The following is a 20291-nucleotide window of genomic DNA, read 5'->3' on the forward strand; positions in this document are numbered from 1 at the left end:
AAACTCAATGAAGCAAGCTCCACGCGTGGGCTATTTAAACATGTGGACTTAATAGACGTTAAAGAGTTTTATAGTCCATCCATAACAAAAATTTAGTAAATAGTTCAACGTTGTAATATCCACTGCGTTAACTATATAAATATAGGGACTTTGCACCTTTTAATAACTCCCAGCAAAATCATCCGGTGTTTAAGAGGCTTTGCTAGGGTCACGTTTTAAGCACAGTTCAAAGCACTATCAATGCTTTCCTGACCACTGCACAACGTGAACCCAGCCAATCGTCACCTACACAGCTCCGGACAGCTTCCTTGTCAATACAGCGAGCAGAGCGGGCAGCCGGCGCCCACGATCACCAGAGAATCGCTGATCACCTGTACACTAATAGAGGCTGGGGTAAGCACTGCGCTTCTGGAGATTGCTCCACAGCGTTACACTGCCATGCATTGATAGTGCTTTGAACTGTGCTTAAAATGTGACCCTAGCAAAGCCTCTTAAACACCGGATGATTTTGCTGGGAGCTACTAAAAGGTTCAAAGTCCCTATATTTATATAGTTAACGCAGTGGATATTACAACGTTGAACTATTTACTACATTTTTGTTATGGATGGACTATAAAACTCTTTAACGTCTAATAAGTCCACATCAGAGCCGGCCCTAACCAATATGATGCCCTAGGGAAGATTCTGGCTGGTGCCCCCTAGCACCACCGCTGGTTCCGCCTCTGACCTTGCACCTCTATCCCAGCACCATCACCCCTCACCCATAGCAGTCCTTATTTTGGTGTTTGTACCCCCTATATTTTAAATAGGAACAGTTTGCACATTTGGCGCACAGCCCAAAAAGGGGTGTGTTCTTGCAGGCAAGTGGCATGACCACACAATAGTAACCCCAATTCCAATTTTGCCACACAGTACTGCAACTTCATTCACATTTGATCATGCGATAGTATTCCTAATTCATATTACATCCCACAGTAGTATCACTTTACCTTATAAACGTTACTACTCACAGTAGAGCTCCTTATTCACATTACATCACACCCTATTGCTCTTTATTCACATTAGACGACACAGTAGTGTGCTTTCTATATGCAACGCCACATAGTAGAGCACCTTATACACATAATGCCACACATTAGTAATGCATTTATACACATAATTCCACACAGTAATGCCCCTTACACATATGAGACACATTATTAATGTCCTTATAAACATAATGCGCCTTACACATTATGACAGCCTTTATTAATGTCCTTTTACACATAATGTCCCTTACACATAAGCTGCACATTATTAATGCCCTTATACACATAATGACACACATAGTGCCCGCTAAACATTTGCTGCACATTATTAGTGCCCCAATACACGACACACATACAGTAGTACCCTTTTACACATATGCCGCACATTTACACATAATGACATGCATAGTGCCCCTTACACATATGTTGCACATTATTAATGCATTTTTACATGACACACATAATGCTCCATTCACATATTCCGAACACTACTGCACAACCAACCCACTCACATGCACACAGCAATCACACTGCCACTAACACTGTGACCTCTACCTCTGCTTGGATACAGATGTGTCCTCATAAATATTGCCTCAATTCTAACATATGGCACCTTTTTGTAATGAAAATGCATCTTATTTGCATTGCTATGTGGCTAGGATGCACAAGCAGCTTCTACTGATTAAAATGATATGCAGCATGCATATATACTGTGTGAGACTGTGGCTGTATCTGCATATGAAATGCTACACACAGAATATAGGCATGCCGCATATCATTTTAATCAGCAGAAGCTGCTGATGCCCCTTGGAATATCAAATGCCCTAGGCAATTGCCTAGTTTGCCTATGCCTAAGGCCGGCTCTGGTTCAAATAGCCCACGCGTGGAGCTTGCTTCATTGAGTTTCTCGTGATTCCAAGAGCTTTACACTCAAAAACAAAGTTGGATACAATGTTTAAGGGATTGTCCTAGTGTGTAATTTATTTGTTGCAAATATAAATTTTTGCCACAATTTTTTCTATTACAGAGATAACAACATCAGTCACTTTTTAAAGTATCAGGATATTTGGTTGATTTACAATATTATGCTAAATATATATATATATATATATATATATATATATTATTTTTTAATTAATTGTTTTTAATAAATTGTACTAATACTTTCAACGACAGCGCTTCTCTGTGTTTTTTACAATTTCCAGTTTTCCTCTGTTAATAAAAAAAACTGTAGAAGAGTTGTCCTTGATCCTCTAGATTAATAAGTGACATTTCTGTTTCCACCACACACTTTCCATTATTATGTTATTTTTAGTTCAACACTGCCCCCTGTGGATTTTTATGCCAAATGCTTTATTTATGTTCCTGATCCCAATGTTTCTGTCTGAGGATGACGGGAATTAATAGCTTTGTCTGAGAGATGAAAGGTGTCAGCAACTGACCGTAACAAATAGTTATCGCGTATCTGGAACACTAGACATGTCATTTTTATTCTGCTATGTAAGCTACATATTGTTTGTCTTCAAAGGATATATCCACCTTTTGAAGATTTTTTTTTTCTTATGCACATTTAAATGTGAAAATTCAACGGGTTTACATGCAGGCATGACCATCGAACATGCTGGGTTGTGGTGAATACACACTTTTGAGGCCCGTCCATTTGGGTAGATCACTAGAACACTGGTAAATAAATTTTTGGATTCTAAATTTATGGAAGTTGATGCAATATGGAATTTTCCGTTTTGAGCAGCACTATCTGTACATTTGAGTTTAGTTATATCGTTCATGGAAGTGTTAACAGATTTTAACCCAAAAGGTCTTAACATACATAGAAACATAGAAACATGGAATTTGACGGCAGATAAGAACCACTTGGCCCATTTACCCTGCCCCTTTTTGACCATATTTTTACCTCAACCTTATTTGATCCTTACTTCTTTGTAAGGATATCCTTATGCCTATCACAAGCATGTTTAAATAGCTCTACTGTCTTAGCCCCTACCACCTTTGATGGGAGGCTCAGGCTAGTCCACTTGTCCACTACCCTTTCTGTGATGTAATGTTTCCTCAAATTTCCCGTGAACCTACCTCCCTCCAGTCTCAGTGCATGTCCTCATATTCTAATACTTTTCCTCATATTCTAATACTTTTCTACCTTTGAAGAATGTAAGGGTTTAGCGACTTCAAAATAGGTCTGACCGAACCATTTGGTTTCGGTACAACAAAAATGTTCAAATAGTAACCCTTGTTTTGCATATGCCCGAAGCATGGCGAGCGACATGGTGCAGTAATTGGGGTTCCCCGTCACTTTACGAAGAAACCGACACCAAAAAAAGTAAAAAAACAAACTCATGTTGACCTTTTTCAGGTCCAACTTTGTTCTGACTCGACCTGAAAACCACGGACAGTGACTTTAGATTGACGGATTTGGAAACCAGTTTGTGACAAGTTTGTGCTTGTTGATATTCTAAACATGCCAATATTATGAACCTATTATGAAGCTACATAATGCATACCTCCCAACTTTCCATCTCTCTAAAGAGGGACACACGTGCGGCGAAGCCGCCCGTGCTCCCAAAAGGGGCGTAGCCTAAGAAAAGGGGCGTGGCTTCGCAGAGGACCCGCTATCGCGAGCCACACCCCTGTTTTCATCACTATGGGGGCATGCCCAGCGCTCTGTAAGCCGCTGGCATGCCCCCTCTCCCACTGACTCCAGTGAATAGACGCTGTGTGCATGCGCACAGCATCTATTCACCGCTGCTCTGCTAAGCAGGGCAGCGAGTGCCTGAGCCTCCCAACTGCCCCCCCCCCCCACCGCGAGACACTGCGGCCCGCGGGTGGGACAGCGGGACAGTCCCCGAAAATCGGGACAGTTGGGAGGTATGCAAAATGTAGACTACAGTATGGCTGTTGACATTGTGAATGTCGACATATCATACTGAACCCTGCCAAATTGGTCAGTAAGCAAGACTTTGAAGTGGCTTATTTCAGCATGTGCATTCCCATCTTGTACTGGCAGCCTGGAGATGGTAGGGTAAAGCAGCTGCACAGTCACAATTACAAAGTGGGCTTCACTCTTTGGGGGTAATTCAGACCTGATTGCTAGGCTGCGTTTTCACACAGCGGGCAATCAGGTCTAAACTGCACATGCGTATGCACCACAATGCCCAGGTGCGTCGCACGGGTACAAAGATTTTCTAGCAGGTAGCAATCTGCGAAACAAGGCTGGTCAATTAACCCTTTACAGGGTTTGTAGATATACAATTTGTCTTTACTCTTATGTTCTGATCGATCATGGCCACATCTACCTACACTTCTGCAGATTTATCAGCCATTCTTTACTCTGACATGTTAATGGCCTGCAGGGTAATGTCAGACTCATCAGATGGAGGGACAGAAGCCTAAGAAGGTGCAGACTGGGATGGAGTGGCTGGGGGTGAAGCGCCAGCAGCAGTGCTGGTAGTGGTACAGGAGACTTTTTCCAGCCTCGCAGACACAGAAGCATGACTAATAGCGGTGCCCTTTGTTTTCAGCAGATCCAGGCATTTTGGGCAGATCTTCAGCATGCACATGTCCTGATTTTAACTTTCAAAATATTGGGAGAAATGCATTTTTGCAAGCGGCAATGTTGGGACTGTGTTGATTTGGTGACATGGGGCTTTCTAAAAGCCTCTTAAAAAAAGGTGACAACCAGGGACGTGCAGTCAGGGGAGGCAGGGGAGGCAGTGCCTCCCCTGTCATTAATGGATACAAAGATACTTATGACACATATTCTGTGTCATAAGTATCTTCTTTATCCTTCATATTATTTTAGTAATTTTTATTGTGTTTAAAAAAAGGTTTAAACATGTTTCAGAGGCACCACTCTCGGTGCCTCCTGCTGTCAGTGTAAAAGAGGCGGAAGCGGGAGGCGGGGCCAAGCATCGGGCAGTAAAAGCCCATTGAAAAAATCCCTGTAAGCGGCACCCACTGGAAGTGCCGCTTTGACAGGGGCGTGCTTTCAGCCCATATGAAAGCACGCCCCTGTCACTAATATTGCTGTGATTAGACAGTGGGCAGGGCTGGGTTGTAATCCACCTCCATTCCTGGTCCGGCTACCGCTCGTGCCCCCCCCCCCCCATCCCGCCGAGATTACACCAGTGAGAGTCCCCGCCCCCCACGCGCCGGAGTGCACAACCGCGGCCATACCTGTTGTATGGCCGCATCACATGCAGCGCTGCAGAGGAGGAACTGCCCCACTCCCAGGGCAGCCCAGTGACAACCGCGCTCAGGGGCTTGTATGCTGCAGTCAGAGCCGATCATGACTGGTGCGGAGGGGATGATTGCTTTCCGCTTCTGTCTCTCCGTCCTCTGTTTGTGGTGCCCTTATCACGGAGATCCCAGCCATGGTAACAGCGCGGCCAGCACAGGAAGAAGATCAGCGCCGCTGCAGCAGGTCAGATTTGTAAAAAAATATTTACTTGCTCTCACCTAGGGAGTGCGGGATGGTGGTGAAAAAGTAGCACTGTATCGCTGGGTGTCATACGATGGGGGATACAGCGCACCTCAGATGTAGAGAAAGGGGGAAACTGGAGGTGGGGGAGAGAGAAGGACTAAACTAAACCAACAGCACAAAAGCACAATGAGCAGAATGGATAAATGTGAAGAAAAAGAGGGAAGACAGGAGTATTTTGTGGGAGGGGGAGTAGGATGGGGGTATGAGGAGTCAGGGAGGTGAATAGGGATGGCATGATGAGTATCTCCTATATAATAGCCCTATTCTGTGACCTTGTGATTCATTTGCTAACGCTGGGCGGAGTCACAACAGTGGGCGGAGTTATTCAAATGAGTCACAGAGATCTGGCCAAATCTACAGGAGACTAGGAGCAGAAGCAGATAGCATGGACATTGGGCATGTCACAGACAGGGCTGCATACCTCCCAGCTTTCTGCAGGTGCTTTCTCCAGGCAGAAGGAGGGAAACACTCGGCGAAAAGGGGGCGTGGCTTCACGGGAGGGTCCCCGTTTTCGTCAGTGAGGGGGCATGCCCAGCGCTCTGTGAGCTGCTGGCATGCCCCCAGGGGCTGATTATGAGTCCGGGGGGCCCAGGGCACTTGAGACAGGGGAGCCCTATCTCATTGCTGTGCCTGCTGGGGGTTGGGGGCGTGGCCTAATCGCGGACCGCGCGGCCACGCCCCCTTATGCAAATCCCGATTTTTGTTTTTATTTTTTTTATGGGATTTTGGCCCCTCAGCTAGGGCTAAATCCAGAGGAGGTGGTCGCTCCCCCCTACACACCCGCACAGGGAGAAGAAAGCAGGGAGACTGCTGCCTCCCTGCAACACCACAGACCTGCCAATATGCAGCAGCGTGTGCTGACTGTAGCACAATGCTGCCACTGTTGCTGGCAGGACGGGGGGGGGGGGGCTTCTGAGCTGGGACAGAGCTACTCCAGCCGGGGGGGCCTCTAAAACTGTGGGGCCAACGGTACGTATCCCCCGCCCCCCCTTAATCCGGCTCTGCTGCTGGAACCCCCCCATTAATCCGTACCCCCTGATGCCCCCTCTCCCTCTGTCTCCACTATTCACCGCTGCTCTGCTAAGCAGAACAGCGAGTACAGGAGCTTTCCAACTGCCCCCCCCACCGCAGGACACTGCGACCCGCGGGTGGGACAGCGGGACAGACCCCAAAAAATGGGACTGTCCCGCGAAAATCGGGACATTTGGGAGGTATGGGGGTGTGTGAGGGGTATGTCATACAGACAGACGGGCACCGGCTCACTGTGTGCTTGACCCCCCACATCGGCATACTCAGCAGGGTCTCTCTGGTGCGGAGGAGCGTCACTTTCTGACACACTCCACGCTTCTTAGCTGCAGTTTAGTGAGGCACCTGCCGCTGTGCAGGTTCCATACTGCCTCTGTTATCTCCAGCCCCGGCAACCCCACCGCTAGCTGCAGCGCTGCCACCCGCAGTGGAGTGCGCCCAGCTCATTCACACACTTTAGCTGGCGGGTAGCGCTGCAGAAATCCGAGCTGCTTGCAGGCTCTGACCCACTCCTCCCTCCAGCCGCAGCGTCTCCTGGGAGATAACCAGTCACTCCCAGTCTCCCCTTACCACAGTGCCCGGAAGCCGTGAGGTCCGCACCACGTACATGCTATGACCCCCTCCTCCCTCCAGCCGCAGCATCTCCTGGGGGCTAACCAGTCATTTCCAGTCTCACCTTACCACAGTGCCCGGCAGCTGCGCGAGGTCTGCGGTGTGTGACTGAGGAGGGGGGGGAGGGATGCGGACTGGCAGAGAAAGCAGGACTCCAGCCTGAGAGAGTCAGCCATGCCAAGTCTCCAGCAGCAGCAGATCCCAACAGGTTGGAATGGAACAGCAGCAGCCAGCAGCAGTGACTCCGGTAAGACACATCTGTCTGTCACCACTGTTTTGTCCCTAATACCAATCTCTCCCATGCCCTGTGTTCTGTCATGTCCCTGGCCTTGCCCTGCCACCCTTATTCTGGCCCTTTCACCCTTATCCTGGCCCTGTCACCCTTATGCTGGCCCTGTTACCCCTATCCTGGCCCTGTCACCCCTGTGCTTGCCCTGTGAACCCTATACTGGCCCCGTCACCCCTGTCCTGGTCCTGCCGCCCCCTACCCTGGCCCTGTCACCCCTATCCTGTCCCTATCATTTCTGTCCTGGCCCCGTCACCCCTGTCCTGGCCCCGTCACCCCTGTCCTGGCCCCGTCACCCCTGTCCTGGCCCCGTCACCCCTATCCTGGCACCGTCACCCCTGTCCTGGCCCCGTCAACCCTGTACTGACCCTGTCACCCCTGTCCTGGCCCTGTTACTGCATACCCTCCAACTACCTTTTATGGCATGTACAGTACCCGCAGCGCCTCCAGACCTCTCCCCAATGCACCACACCTCCGCACCTTCCCCTCCACCACATGCGGCACTCCACCCCTCCCCCACATGCTGTGCCTCCAGACCCCCTACACCACCCGTGGCTCCCACTCCTCCACCCCTTCACCACCCACAGCACCTCCAGGCCCCTTCCACCATTCACCCTCCTTATACGTCTCCCCCCACACCTGCCCCCCTCCACCCGCAGCATCTGCAGACACCCTCCTCCATCAGCGGTCCCCCCCTCACCCACCCCTCCCCCACCAATGGCACCCCTGCACCTGCCCCTCCACCACCTGCAGCACCTCCGGACCTCCTTTCCCATCCGCCGCAACACCCGTACCTGCCCCTACCCTACCCATGGTGCCTGCGGTCCCCTACCCAACCCCCGGCACACCCGTCCCTTCCCATCCCACAGCACCTCCGGAACCCTTCACCCATCCACAACATCCCCACACCTGCCCCTCTCCCACCCGTGGCACCCCTGCCCCTCCCCCACCTGCGGTGCCTCCGGACCCCTCCCCCATCTGCATCCCCCACTCCTCTGCCCCTCCCCCACGCGCAGCACCTCCCGAACCTTCCCCATCCGGGCCCCACCCCCACTTCTGCCTCCCCTCCACCTGCAGCATCTACAGACACCATCCGCAGTCCCCCCCGCACCCGCTACATTCTGTACAACGTGCCCTGCAGGTGCTGTTCACGCCGTCGCAAGGGGCTGCGCCTCCTTCACCATCGCACGCCCTTTCATTGTGCAATATTTAACCACTAACAAAGGAATGCAGGTAATACTCCATATAATACAAATATTAAACCCCAGAAAGGCATGCAAGGGTTAAGGGGGCGTAGCCCCTTGCGACGGTGTGAAGAGCGCCCGTAGGGCGCGATGAAGCACCTAGTGAAAATATATATGTGTATTGGATAAGTGTGTACAGGATTTCCCCCTACCTCCAGTCTCCCTCTTCCTCTGAGCTGCGCTGTATCCCATCGCGCGCTGCAGCAGGTTCAACAGAGCCCGGCAGGTGACGAGATGCGGGTCACCTGTGTTGTGCAGAGCACATGAAGTGATGACCTGCAGGGCTGGTAACTGTGCTGTGCTTTCTGACGAGCTGCAGATCTTATTCGCCTGCTAGTAGCGGCTTGCTGACGAGCAGGCCTGGCAACCTCCCTGCATCTCACAGATGTGCTGCTTTTCTGTCCCCGGCCTTTCACACCCCTACTCCCCTCACTGATACCTTTTCCCCAGCCACTCACACCCCTTACTCCATGTCCCCTCACTGATACTTGTCTCCAGCCACTCACATCCACACCCCCTTACCCCGTGTTCCCTCACTGATACCTGTCCCCAGCCACTCACCTCCACACCCGCTCCCACCATGTCCCCGCACTAATACCTGTAGGTGGCTCACAGCAGCAATGTACCTCATCCAACACCATTTGTGGGTCTCCAACGTCCCTCAGCAACAGAACTAACCATTCACTCACTCATAACATCAGCCCACTGCCGGAACTCTTACAGTATAGATTAAAAGAGAGCAGGGTGACTTTATAGATGAAGAACCACAAGGGCCAGCATGCCCTCAAAAGTCAGGGATGTATGAGGAGGAGATGGAGGAATGAGATGGAGGTGCTCTGCATGGCATAATGTGTATATGCGGCACTACTGTGCAGTGTAATGTGAACAAAATACACTACTGTGCGGCACAATGTGAATAATAGACACTTCTGTGCGGTATGATGTGATTTACGTACACTACTGTGTGGTGTAATGTGTATAAGGAGTACTACTGTATGGTGTAATGTGGCTTTCGGACACTACCGTGTAGAGTAATGTGAATTGGAACTATTCTGTGGCCACGCCCCTGCCATCATATTTATGGTGCACGCTGTCCCTTTTTTGCATTTGCCCGTGGGGTCCCAATTCTCTTAATGACACAGGGCACCAAAATGTCTAGTTACGGCACTGGTCTACCCCTTTGTCCTAGCCCGCTGGATAGTGCAAGAAAGAGACGGGTGTGAGCTGACGGAGGAGCGGGACCCATCACTTCAACTCTGGCTGTCCGAGTGTGAGCTGTAAAGAGGTGAGATCCTTGTTCATCTATATTAACTTATACTCGCCGAGTCCCCTCTACACCTATCCTGCCCACTTCTTCCCACCACTACTCCCATCCTGCCACCCCTTCTATTAGTCCCTGTCTGCCCCCTACTCTGCACGGGATGCAGTTAAGTTCCCGATGGGCAATATCCTGACGCTGAAATCCCGAAGGGCACCACAAGCCCGGCGTCTAAATACAGACGCCGCTCGGGATACCAGTATCAAAATACCAAAAGCCGGATTCCCGAAAGTCCTTTTAGTGGGACCTGCCGCAGGGGGGTCAGGTTTAGGCAGGATAAGGAGGGTTAGGCTTTGGTGCAGGAATGGGAAGGTTAGCGTTAAGTACCGGGGATGGAGGGTTAGGTTTAGGCACATAGAAGGGGAGGTTAGGCACCAAGAGGGGAGGGTTAGGTTTAGGCATCGGGGAGGGTTAGGTTTAGGCATCGGGGAGGCTTAGGTTTAGGCACCCACAAGAGACAGTTAGGGTAGGGTGCATGGGAGGGTTAGGGTACTTTACAGGGACCTGTCGGCATTCTGATGGTTGGGATTCCGCTGTCGGTATTCTGGCCGCCGGGATCCCGTCTGTATAATCATACTAAGCCTCTCTGCACTACTATTAGCAGTAGCGGGCATTGGCTCTGCGGTGGTAGGAATCTTTGGTGGGACTCGACGGTCATTATGGCTGCAGTGCCTCACCAGCCACTGACCTCACCGCACGCCACTGGTGACAACCCCTAGCAATGTATAATGATTTTATGTGAATAAATGTGTTTTACATTTCCTGTATCTCTAACAAACGAGTATACATTGTGCCTCTAATCAGAACGCAGGAAAATAGACAAATAATTACACCACGCTTCTCTGTTCTTCCCAACAGAGATGGATACAGCAAATAAGCACGCTCCCTCACTGACCGCTATCATATCTGAAACAGCCTCGTCAGTCTGTAAGTATCTTTTACTGTGGCATGCAATTGCTGTATGCAGTGTGTCACTCTAGGAAGAACAGCAAGGATCTTGGTCATTTGTAGGAAACAAAGCCTACCCTGATTAATGGCACAGAGAAGGAGCCTGGTAATTCATTTAGAGACAAAGGGCCTAATTCAGTAAGGATAGCAAATTCTGCTAATCAGCAGAATTTGTTATCCTTTTCCTAGCATGCTGGGGGCTGCCCATCGCTGGGCCACGCTGCCCAGCATGCTGACCGCTGCTTCCCTCCCCTTCAACAAGCTTGTTAGCAGAAACACCGCCCCTCCGCAACGCTCCGTCTCCTCTCTGGGAATGGAGCAGTGCCCCCGCCCCTACCTGATTGACAGGCAGAGGCAATCACATTTTCTGTGCCCCCCCCCCTCAAAGAAAGTGTGGGCGCATGCGCCCGCGGGCCGCTCGTAAAAAATTATGGTTGGATCGCGATTTGCTATCCTGATTATGAAACTGATACATAGGAGGTATTGCTAGTGGCACCATGAAAGAAAGCGTCTTGTGTTTTCAGGAATACTTACAACCCCCAGAGTCTTCCAGTATTTCACATGCTTGTGATATAACAGATTAGGCAGCACATACACTTATATTCCTAATTCTAAATTGAAAGTTATTTATGAGTGTCGTGACAGGCTGGCCGATTCTCCAGATACGTCAATCTGAAAATCGCTGGCAATTGACTTATGGTTGCTTCAGACCCGGTAATTGCTACCACCAAAGGAATTATGGGAGGTAACTCAGTAAAAATCTGCATCATGTGCCTTTTAAGGCCGTGGGTCTAAGAACACAAAAAATCAGGACTAGAAAATAGGATTTAATTTCAAGAATAACTTCAGAGCTTGCAGTACAAAAAAGGGTTACAAAGTAAATACAAGTATGATTATTTCAAAAGTACACACAGATTTCAGAAAATTTCAAAGAAATAAAACTAGGAAAAAGTTCAGAAAACAAAGTTGCTTACGTATGAGCAGGGCAAAAGAGAGCCTGGCTGGGTCCAGGTACTTTTCAGGAGGCGTGGCCTACTCACAGGAGGTGTGGCCATGCACCCTTAGAAAGAAATACAGATAAAATAGTACTTTAAGCTTCTCCCTGGCCACACTGCAGCCCAGCGCGCAGCAGCGTGTACTGGGCTGAGGAGAAGAACAGCATTTGCTGCTGCCATGGAAGGGGGGAGAACCTGGGCCCCTCCATCAGACTTGGGCCTGGGTAATTAGTATCCTCCCTCCCACACACACGCTCTCTGCACCACTGCATATTCAGTGGCGGATCTAGACTTAACTTTTAGGGGGGGGGCGGTTTAAAAATTTTGACTCCTCCCCTAATCATAGCCCCTCCCACTTAGTAATGCACTTCCCGTTCGCTTCTAAAATTTCCTATTGTTGCCATTACTAATAAAATGTTGCCAGTTAGTGGAGAGAACCCTGCGCACTGATGATACAGACTGCTGAATCGCCATTCCTTCCATCAGGGGTGGTAGAGGATAAGACAGTAGGGCAATTTAAACATGCATGGGATATACATAAGGATATTCTTACAAAGAAATAAGGATCACATAAGGTTAGAGATAAAAATAATGTAAAAAAAAAAGGGGGCAGACTAGATGGGCCAAGTGGTTCTTATCTGCCGACAAATTCTGTTTCTACAGCACACAGAATGAGCCGAAATTCACATTGTAGCACACTGTATGAGCTGAAATTCACATTGTAGCACACTGTATGAGCTGAAATTCACATTGTAGCACACAGTATGAGCTGAAATTCACATCATAGCACACTGAATGAGCCGAAATTCACATTGTAGCACACTGAATGAGCCGAAATTCACATTATAGCACACTGAATGAGCCGAAATTCACATTATAGCACAGTGAATGAGCCGAAATTCACATTGTAGCACACTGAATGAGCCGAAATTCACATTATAGCACACTGAATGAGCTGAAATTCACATTACAGCACACTGAATGAGCCGAAATTCACATTACAGCACACTGTATGAGCCGAAATTCACATTACAGCACACTGTATGAGCCGAAATTCACATTACAGCGCGTAGAATGAGCCGAAATTCACATTACAGCACGTAGAATGAGCCAAAATTCACATTACAGTACACTGAATGAGTCAAAATAATGCAGGCACTGGGGGCAAGGGGAATCCTACCCCCTAATTAACTTACACTGGGGCAGCGTGGAAAAAAAACACAGGGGAGCCTGCCCCCTTCTTTACTCCGAGTATTGCAGCTTAAGGGCTTAAACAGTATCTTACCCCAAGCTGCGGGCCTGCGGATCTTTGTCCCATGTCTCACTGTCTGAGATCCGCTTCTGAACTGGAGGTCCTCTGCCAGATCAGTCATGTGTACCGCCACTCCACTCAAATGGCCATCGAGCTGTCCCTGTCTTGGAGAGACATGGCACACAGACACTTTAGCTAGGAGGAGGGGGGGGGGGAGACGTGGCACACACACTTTAGCTAGGAGGGGGGGGGGAGACGTGGAACACACACACTTTTGCTAGGAGGGGGGACATATCATACACTTTAGTTAGGAGAAGAGGGGGAGAAATGGCACACAGACACTTTAGCTAGGAGCGGAGGGGGGAGACATGGAACACAGACACTTTAGCTAGGAGGGGAGACATGGCATACACACACTTTAGCTAGGAGGAGAAGGGGGGGTGGAAGATATGACACACACACACACACACACACACACTCACACTTACTTTAGCTTGGAGGGGAGGAGACATGGCATACACTGACACCTACTCATATTTTGTCCGCAGCAGCATGAGGAGTCGGGATGGAGGCCGGGTCCCGCCGCGGTGTTGGGAACGGGTGGAGAGCGGTGCAGCGCGGCGGGGGACGGGGAGAGAGAGAGAGCATCCTGACGTGCGTACAGAGAGGAGGGGGCGTGGTCAGAACAGAGGCCGCTGTATGCGCGTCAGGACGCTCTCTCTCTCTCTCTCTCTCTCCCCTTCCCCCGCCGCGCTGCACCGCTCTCCACCGCTCTCCACCCCGTTCCCAACACCGCGGCAGGACCCAGCCTCCATCCCGGTTCCGGTATGTGTAGGGGGGCGTTCGCCCTAATCGCCCCCCGCTAAATCCGCCACTGTGGATATGAGGCCTAGTTTTCTGCCGTATTCAGCATCAGTTGCAAAATTGCAAATCGGACGATTATCAGATGACTGCGCATGTGCTGCGACCGCATTGCATGTGTGCAAAAGCCTAAATGCTTTTACAGTCCAGGCAAAGTGATCATTTGCCAGGAAGTGATCATTTGTGGGAGGTTACATGGCGTTTGTGGGGAGTGGTTGGGAAAAGGCAGACGTGTCATGGCCATATGTGGGGTGTGCCTTTGACGTCAGCTGTGATTGCTGAGATTAAAAACATGGCGCCACTGTATATCCTGCTCAGTGCCGTAACTAGGCATTTTAGTGCTGTGTGCAAGAAACGACAGTGGCGCCCCCCCCCCCCCCCCCCCTATGCAAGATCGGGGCAGTGCGCGCCGCAGGCGTGCAAAAAAATCCTAGGGGCGTGGCTTCACAGGGAAGGGGCGTGGCCACAAAATAATAGCAATTCATACTACGGTGCACAGTAGTCTACATTATTCAAATTACGCTGCACAGTAGCGCCACTACACCAGGTAGAGCCCCTTTTATACATTACAGCAGACAGTGTCCCCCTTTTTACACATTGCTGCAGCCATTCCCCCTGTTTACACATTGCGGCAGCCAGTCTCCCTTTTTACACATTGCGGCAGCCAGGACCCCTTCTTACACATTGCGGCAGCCAGGCCCCCTTTTTACACATTGTGGCAGATAGACCCTTTTTACACATTGTGGCAGCCAGTCCCCCTTTTTACACATTGCGGCAGATAGACCCTTTTTACACATTGCGGCATCCAGTCCCCCTTTTTACACATTACAGCAGCCAGTCTCCCTTTTAACACATTGCGGCAGCCGGTCCTCCTTTTTACACATTGCGGCAGCCATCCCCCTTTTTACACATTGCGGCAGCCAGTCCCCCTTTTTACACATTGCAGCAGCCAGTCCCATTTCTTACACATTGCAGCAGCCAGTCCCCCTTTTTACACATTGCAGCAGCCAGTCCCCCTTTTTACACATTGCAGCAGCCAGTCCCATTTTTTACACATTGCGGCAGCCAGTCCCATCTTACACATTGTGGCAGCCAGTCCCATTTTCTACACATTGCGGCAACCAGTCCCATTTTACACATTGCGGCAGCCAGTCCCATTTTACACATTGCGGCAGCCAGTCCCATTTTTTACACATTGCGGCAGCCAGTCCCATTTTACACATTGCGGCAGCCAGTCCCATTTTTTACACATTGCGGCAGCCAGTCCCATTTTTTACACATTGCGGCAGCCAGTCCCATATTTTACACATTGCGGCAGCCAGTCCCATTTTACACATTGCGGCAGCCAGTCCCATTTTTTACACATTGCGGCAGCCAGTCCCATTTTTTACACATTGCGGCAGCCAGTCCCATTTTACACATTGCGGCAGCCAGTCCCCCTTTTTACACATTGCAGCAGCCAGTCCCATTTTTTACACATTGCGGCAGCCAGTCCCATTTTACACATTGCGGCAGCCAGTCCCTCTTTTTACACATTGCAGCAGCCAGTCCCCCTTTTTGCACATTGCAGCAGCCAGTCCCCCTTTTTACACATTTCAGCAGCCAGTCCCATTTTTTACACATTGCGGCAGCCAGTCCTATTTTACACATTGCGGCAGCCAGTCCCATTTTTTACACATTGCGGCAGCCAGTCCCATTTTTTACACATTGCGGCAGCCAGTCCCATTTTACACATTGTGGCAGCCAGTCCCATTTTTTACACATTGCGGCAGCCAGTCCCATTTTAAACATTGCGGCAGCCAGTCCCATTTTTTACACATTGCGGCAGCCAGTCCCATTTTTTACACATTGCGGCAGCCAGTCCCATTTTACACATTGCGGCAGCCAGTCCCATTTTTTACACATTGCGGCAGGCGGTGTCCGAGAGAGAGAGAGAGAGAGAGAGGGGGGGATATACTTACCTTCTCCCCGCTGACAGGCTCCTCGTGCAGCTCCCTCGGTGCAGGCAGTGAGGTGAGAAGAAGGAGGAGGGAGGGGGAGCAGGGAGCCGCAGCAGCGCTATGTTATTGGTAGTAAGCGCCGCTGCAGCATCCCCCTCTCCTTCCGTATTGGCTGCCGGGCAACCAATACGGAAGGAGAGGGGGATGCTGCAGCGGCGCTTACTACCAATAACATAGCGCTGCTGCGGCTCCCTGCTCCCCCTCCCTCCTCCTTCTCCGCTGCCCGGCGCTGATGTCGTCTATCTTCACAGCGCGGCGCACGGCGCAGAGACTTAGAGGCGGCATGTAATGAGTCAATTTGACTCATTACATGCCGCTGGCCGTGCGCCCTCAGGGCAACTGCGCTGTGTGTCAAGCCCACTTGGCACACACGTAGTTACGGCCCTGATCCTGCTTATGCATGGGTCAACTATAATTGCCAATAGTACTCGATTTCTGCGAATACATGCGTAAATATGCGAATGCATTGGTAAGCATCTTTCACTTTTCTGGTCAGCTCTTCACATGTGTTTTTTAGCTAAAGCAGTTCTGAGAAAATGACAAATTGTGTCTCAATAGCGATGAGAACTTTCTATCACCTAGACAGACATGAAGTCTGTGTACAAGCTATAAAATCTTCTGTAGTTCACACAAGGCCACCTGCTGTGTACAGTAAACAGAGCTCTTAAGGCCAGTACTCACTGGCAGATGTGGGGAGAGATGTGTGCTGAGCGAACCGCTCAGCACACATCTCTCCTGCCGCTCAGCACAGCGCGATGTGTGCTGAGCGCGCAGGGGGAGACGGGGGGGGGGGGTGCTAATTTCATCCAGCGGGTGAAGTGAGCGACCCGCTAGATTGGCCTGCGGGGCTGCGCATCGCTATCGCTGTGAGGGGTACACACGGAGAGATCACTGCTTAAAATCTAAGCAATCTAGTCAGATTGCTAAGATTTTAAGCAGCGATCGCTCCTTTAGTACCCCCCTTTACAATCCAAACGTCCCCTAATTCAGTTCAATTACCTGGTGTTAATTACAAAAGGGAATTTTGGCATACAGGGGCAGATGTATTAAACCTGGAGAAGTGATAAAGCAGTGATAAGTGCAAGGTGATAACGTACCAGCCAATCAGCTCCTAACTGTAAATTTACATATTGGACCTGATTGGCTGGTGCGTTATCACCTTCCACTTATCACAGCTTTATCACTTTCTCCAGGCTTAATACATCTGCCCCTAAGTTTGAAAAAATGACATTTCCATACAGAATATACATGGTTACAACAACATACATTCTGAGCAGTAAATATTTTGGGATCAGATACGTGATGGATCCTGATAATGGGGGGATAGAGAACCCTGTAAAAAGATAAGACAATTCTATTTAGTTTAAGTGGGAGAGGGATTGCTATACATATTATTTTTTCATTATTATTTTGATTTTGCAACCAAAAAATATGTCATCATTAAAACTGCCCTAACAATTATTTATAATAATTTTGAAAAATCTGAAATTAATATTACACCACATTGTTGGAAAACAGCTATACACCTGTGCTCCTACCTCTCTGTCTTGTATTCCAGACTGCAATGCTTTAGCTGAATATGAAATTAATGGTTGGTATGGGCCGAGCTGTCCGAAGGCTTTTTTTGTGGTTCCTAAAATCCATACCAACTTCATTAGACTCCTCCATAATAGAGAGTTTGTATGACATGATTATTTTAGTCTTTAGCCTGTGAGCACATAAATGTAACATATACTGTATGAGGACCTCATGTAAAAGCCTTGGACAGCATTGATATGGGCTATTCTGTGGGCTGATGATCCCAGTACAGTACTCTAAAATTATGTGAACACTAAAATTAAATAAGGATCCTGTAAGACTTCTTAGACTTTGAAGTCACAAACATTTTTGTGATATGCGGAATATTCCAGGGTTGTAACATGGCATCACAGTAGACGAGCCAGGAGCAGAAAATTGAATGGCCATGGCTAGTCATCAAATACAGATGCCAACAGTGTAGCAACAGCACACCTTGAGCCCTGGGAAGCGGCACCAGTCGCACACCCAAAGTTATGACCCTAGATAGTCTCATCCTTATTAATACTCAATGAGCCTGATGCAGGGTTAAAAGTATGCTTATTTGTGGAGAGTAGCTTGCATGTTTTTCCACTACACACGCAAAAGAGCCAAACATATGTAAGTACGTTTGATGCAAGGTATTACTTATTTCAAGCGCAATTCCATTTGCAACCAAAGAGGTGTAACTGGGCTGTAATCAGCATTCTTACTAAGGCACAGTTCAGTCAGGGCATCTCAATGCAACTGCAGAGTTGAAAAGAGGCATAAATACATCTGCACCCTGATAATGAGGACAAATATAACACCAAGCATACAGACAGAGGCAGGCGGACATCATATATGTGTATAACTCTGCACGTGGATGAAAATTAGGAATGTGTGCTAGCCCAAATCATGGGTTTGGGGTTTTGGTTTTGGATCTGTATTGATTTTGCCCCACCGCCCTTGTGGGTTTTAGTTTTGGATCTTTATTTTTTTTTTTATTAAATCATCAAAACAGCTAAAATCACAGAAGTTTGGCCTGTTTTTTGTTCCTACAGTATTATTAACCTCAATGACATCCATTTCCACTCATTTCCAGTCAAATATAACCACCTCACAGCTAACAATATTGTTTTCATCCGTTTTAGGCCAAAGGCTGCAGCGAGTTGGCTGGTCACTAACCGACATCTGTGAAACATTGCCACACAGCAGTGCAGAAATGAAAAGTGGTGTAAGATTGAATTGTCCTTGGGCCCTCCCTCCCACCCTTATGTTGGATATTAAAAAGGACATGCACAGTGTAAAAAGCCAAGCACTTCAGTGATAGGGACTGACACTTTTGTGGTTGAAGTGCTTGCTTTGTTTGGGCTCTCACAGAACAATTTTTTGGAAGGACTACCACCGATTACAAATGAGGAGGTTGATGATGAGGATGTTAATTATGACACCCACCGACCCAGATTTTCATGATACTTTGTACACTTGATACTACCACATAGATACTAATCCATGTCAAATTTTTCTTCTCTAGGCCTCAAAGTTTTCGAGATACAGTATAGGGCAGAGCTGACCAAACCAGTCCTCGAGATCTACCAACAGTTCACATTTTCCAGACCTCCTAGCTGGTGCACAGGTGTAGTAATTACTAATTAAGATGTGCTGCATTCATTCCTAACTGACAATTCTATAAATCTCCAGGAGGCCTGGAAAACATGAACTGTTTGTAGATCTCGAGGACCGGTTTGGCCAGCCCTGGTATAGGGGGTCAAAGTTTCGAAAAATTGCTGGGAAATGCCACTCCTGATACTCCATTTTTTCTGAGGTGTATCTATAAAAAAATTCACATCCCAGTGCCTAATCCATGTATCACTTTGAAATTTTGACCCTTTGTCAATCAAAATATGGAGATTACAGTAAAAAATGTTTTATCAATCTTGCCTGACACCGAGAATTCATTATACATTCCTTTACTTCATACTTAATAATTTTTTCAGTGCAAAAAAAAAAAGTGGGTTCAATTAGCATTATCAACCTAAGGCAGATGAGTTATCATGTTCCTTTTTTGTTTAAAGTGAAACCTAAAGTATACTTTAAAAGGCTATGGGGTATATGCAATAGCGGGCGAATTGGCAAAATAGGCGAATTCCGGGCCGTTTTCGCCTCCAAAAATCAATTCGCCTATGCAGTGCAGTCATTTTTCGCAAAAAAACGGCCCGTCAAAATTCGCCTTTTCTCAATTCGCCTTTTTCCGAATTCGCCTTTTCTGCAATGGTACAGATGCTGCAATTCGCCTCCAGCATATTCAATTCAAGTTTGGAAATTCGCCTGCAGTGCTTTTAGACAGCAAATTCGCGATTTTCACTCCGCCACACTTTGGAGGGTGAAAACAAATAAAAAAAATTTAAACATGTTTTTTTTTGTGTTTTTTTTTTTAGGAATAGCAGATCTATTTATATTAGAAGGGATTAGGTTTTTTTTTTTTTTTGGGGGGAGGCACAAATATTATTTATATATTTTTTAAAATAATATTTTTATTTTTTTATTTTTTTTATTGCTGGAACGGTAAAATCCGGGGAAAAAATGGCGTGGGGTCCCCCCTCCAAAGCATAACCAGCCTCGGGCTCATTGAGCTGGTCCTGGTTCTAAAAATGCGGGGAAAAAATTGACAGGGGATCCCCCGTATTTTT

General features: G+C 48.3%; 1 long non-coding RNA gene across 1 annotated transcript; it reads left to right on the plus strand.

Annotated features, from left to right (window-relative positions):
- Nucleotides 1-268: 268 nt before the first annotated feature.
- Nucleotides 269-19512, plus strand: LOC134965569 (uncharacterized). The gene is made up of 3 exons (XR_010188441.1): nt 269-393; nt 10868-10936; nt 18753-19512. It is a non-coding gene; the product is annotated as an uncharacterized LOC134965569 (long non-coding RNA).
- Nucleotides 19513-20291: the final 779 nt, after the last annotated feature.

The sequence above is a fragment of the Pseudophryne corroboree genome, chromosome 10, assembly GCF_028390025.1.
Source record: "Pseudophryne corroboree isolate aPseCor3 chromosome 10, aPseCor3.hap2, whole genome shotgun sequence".
Classification (NCBI taxonomy): domain Eukaryota; kingdom Metazoa; phylum Chordata; class Amphibia; order Anura; family Myobatrachidae; genus Pseudophryne; species Pseudophryne corroboree.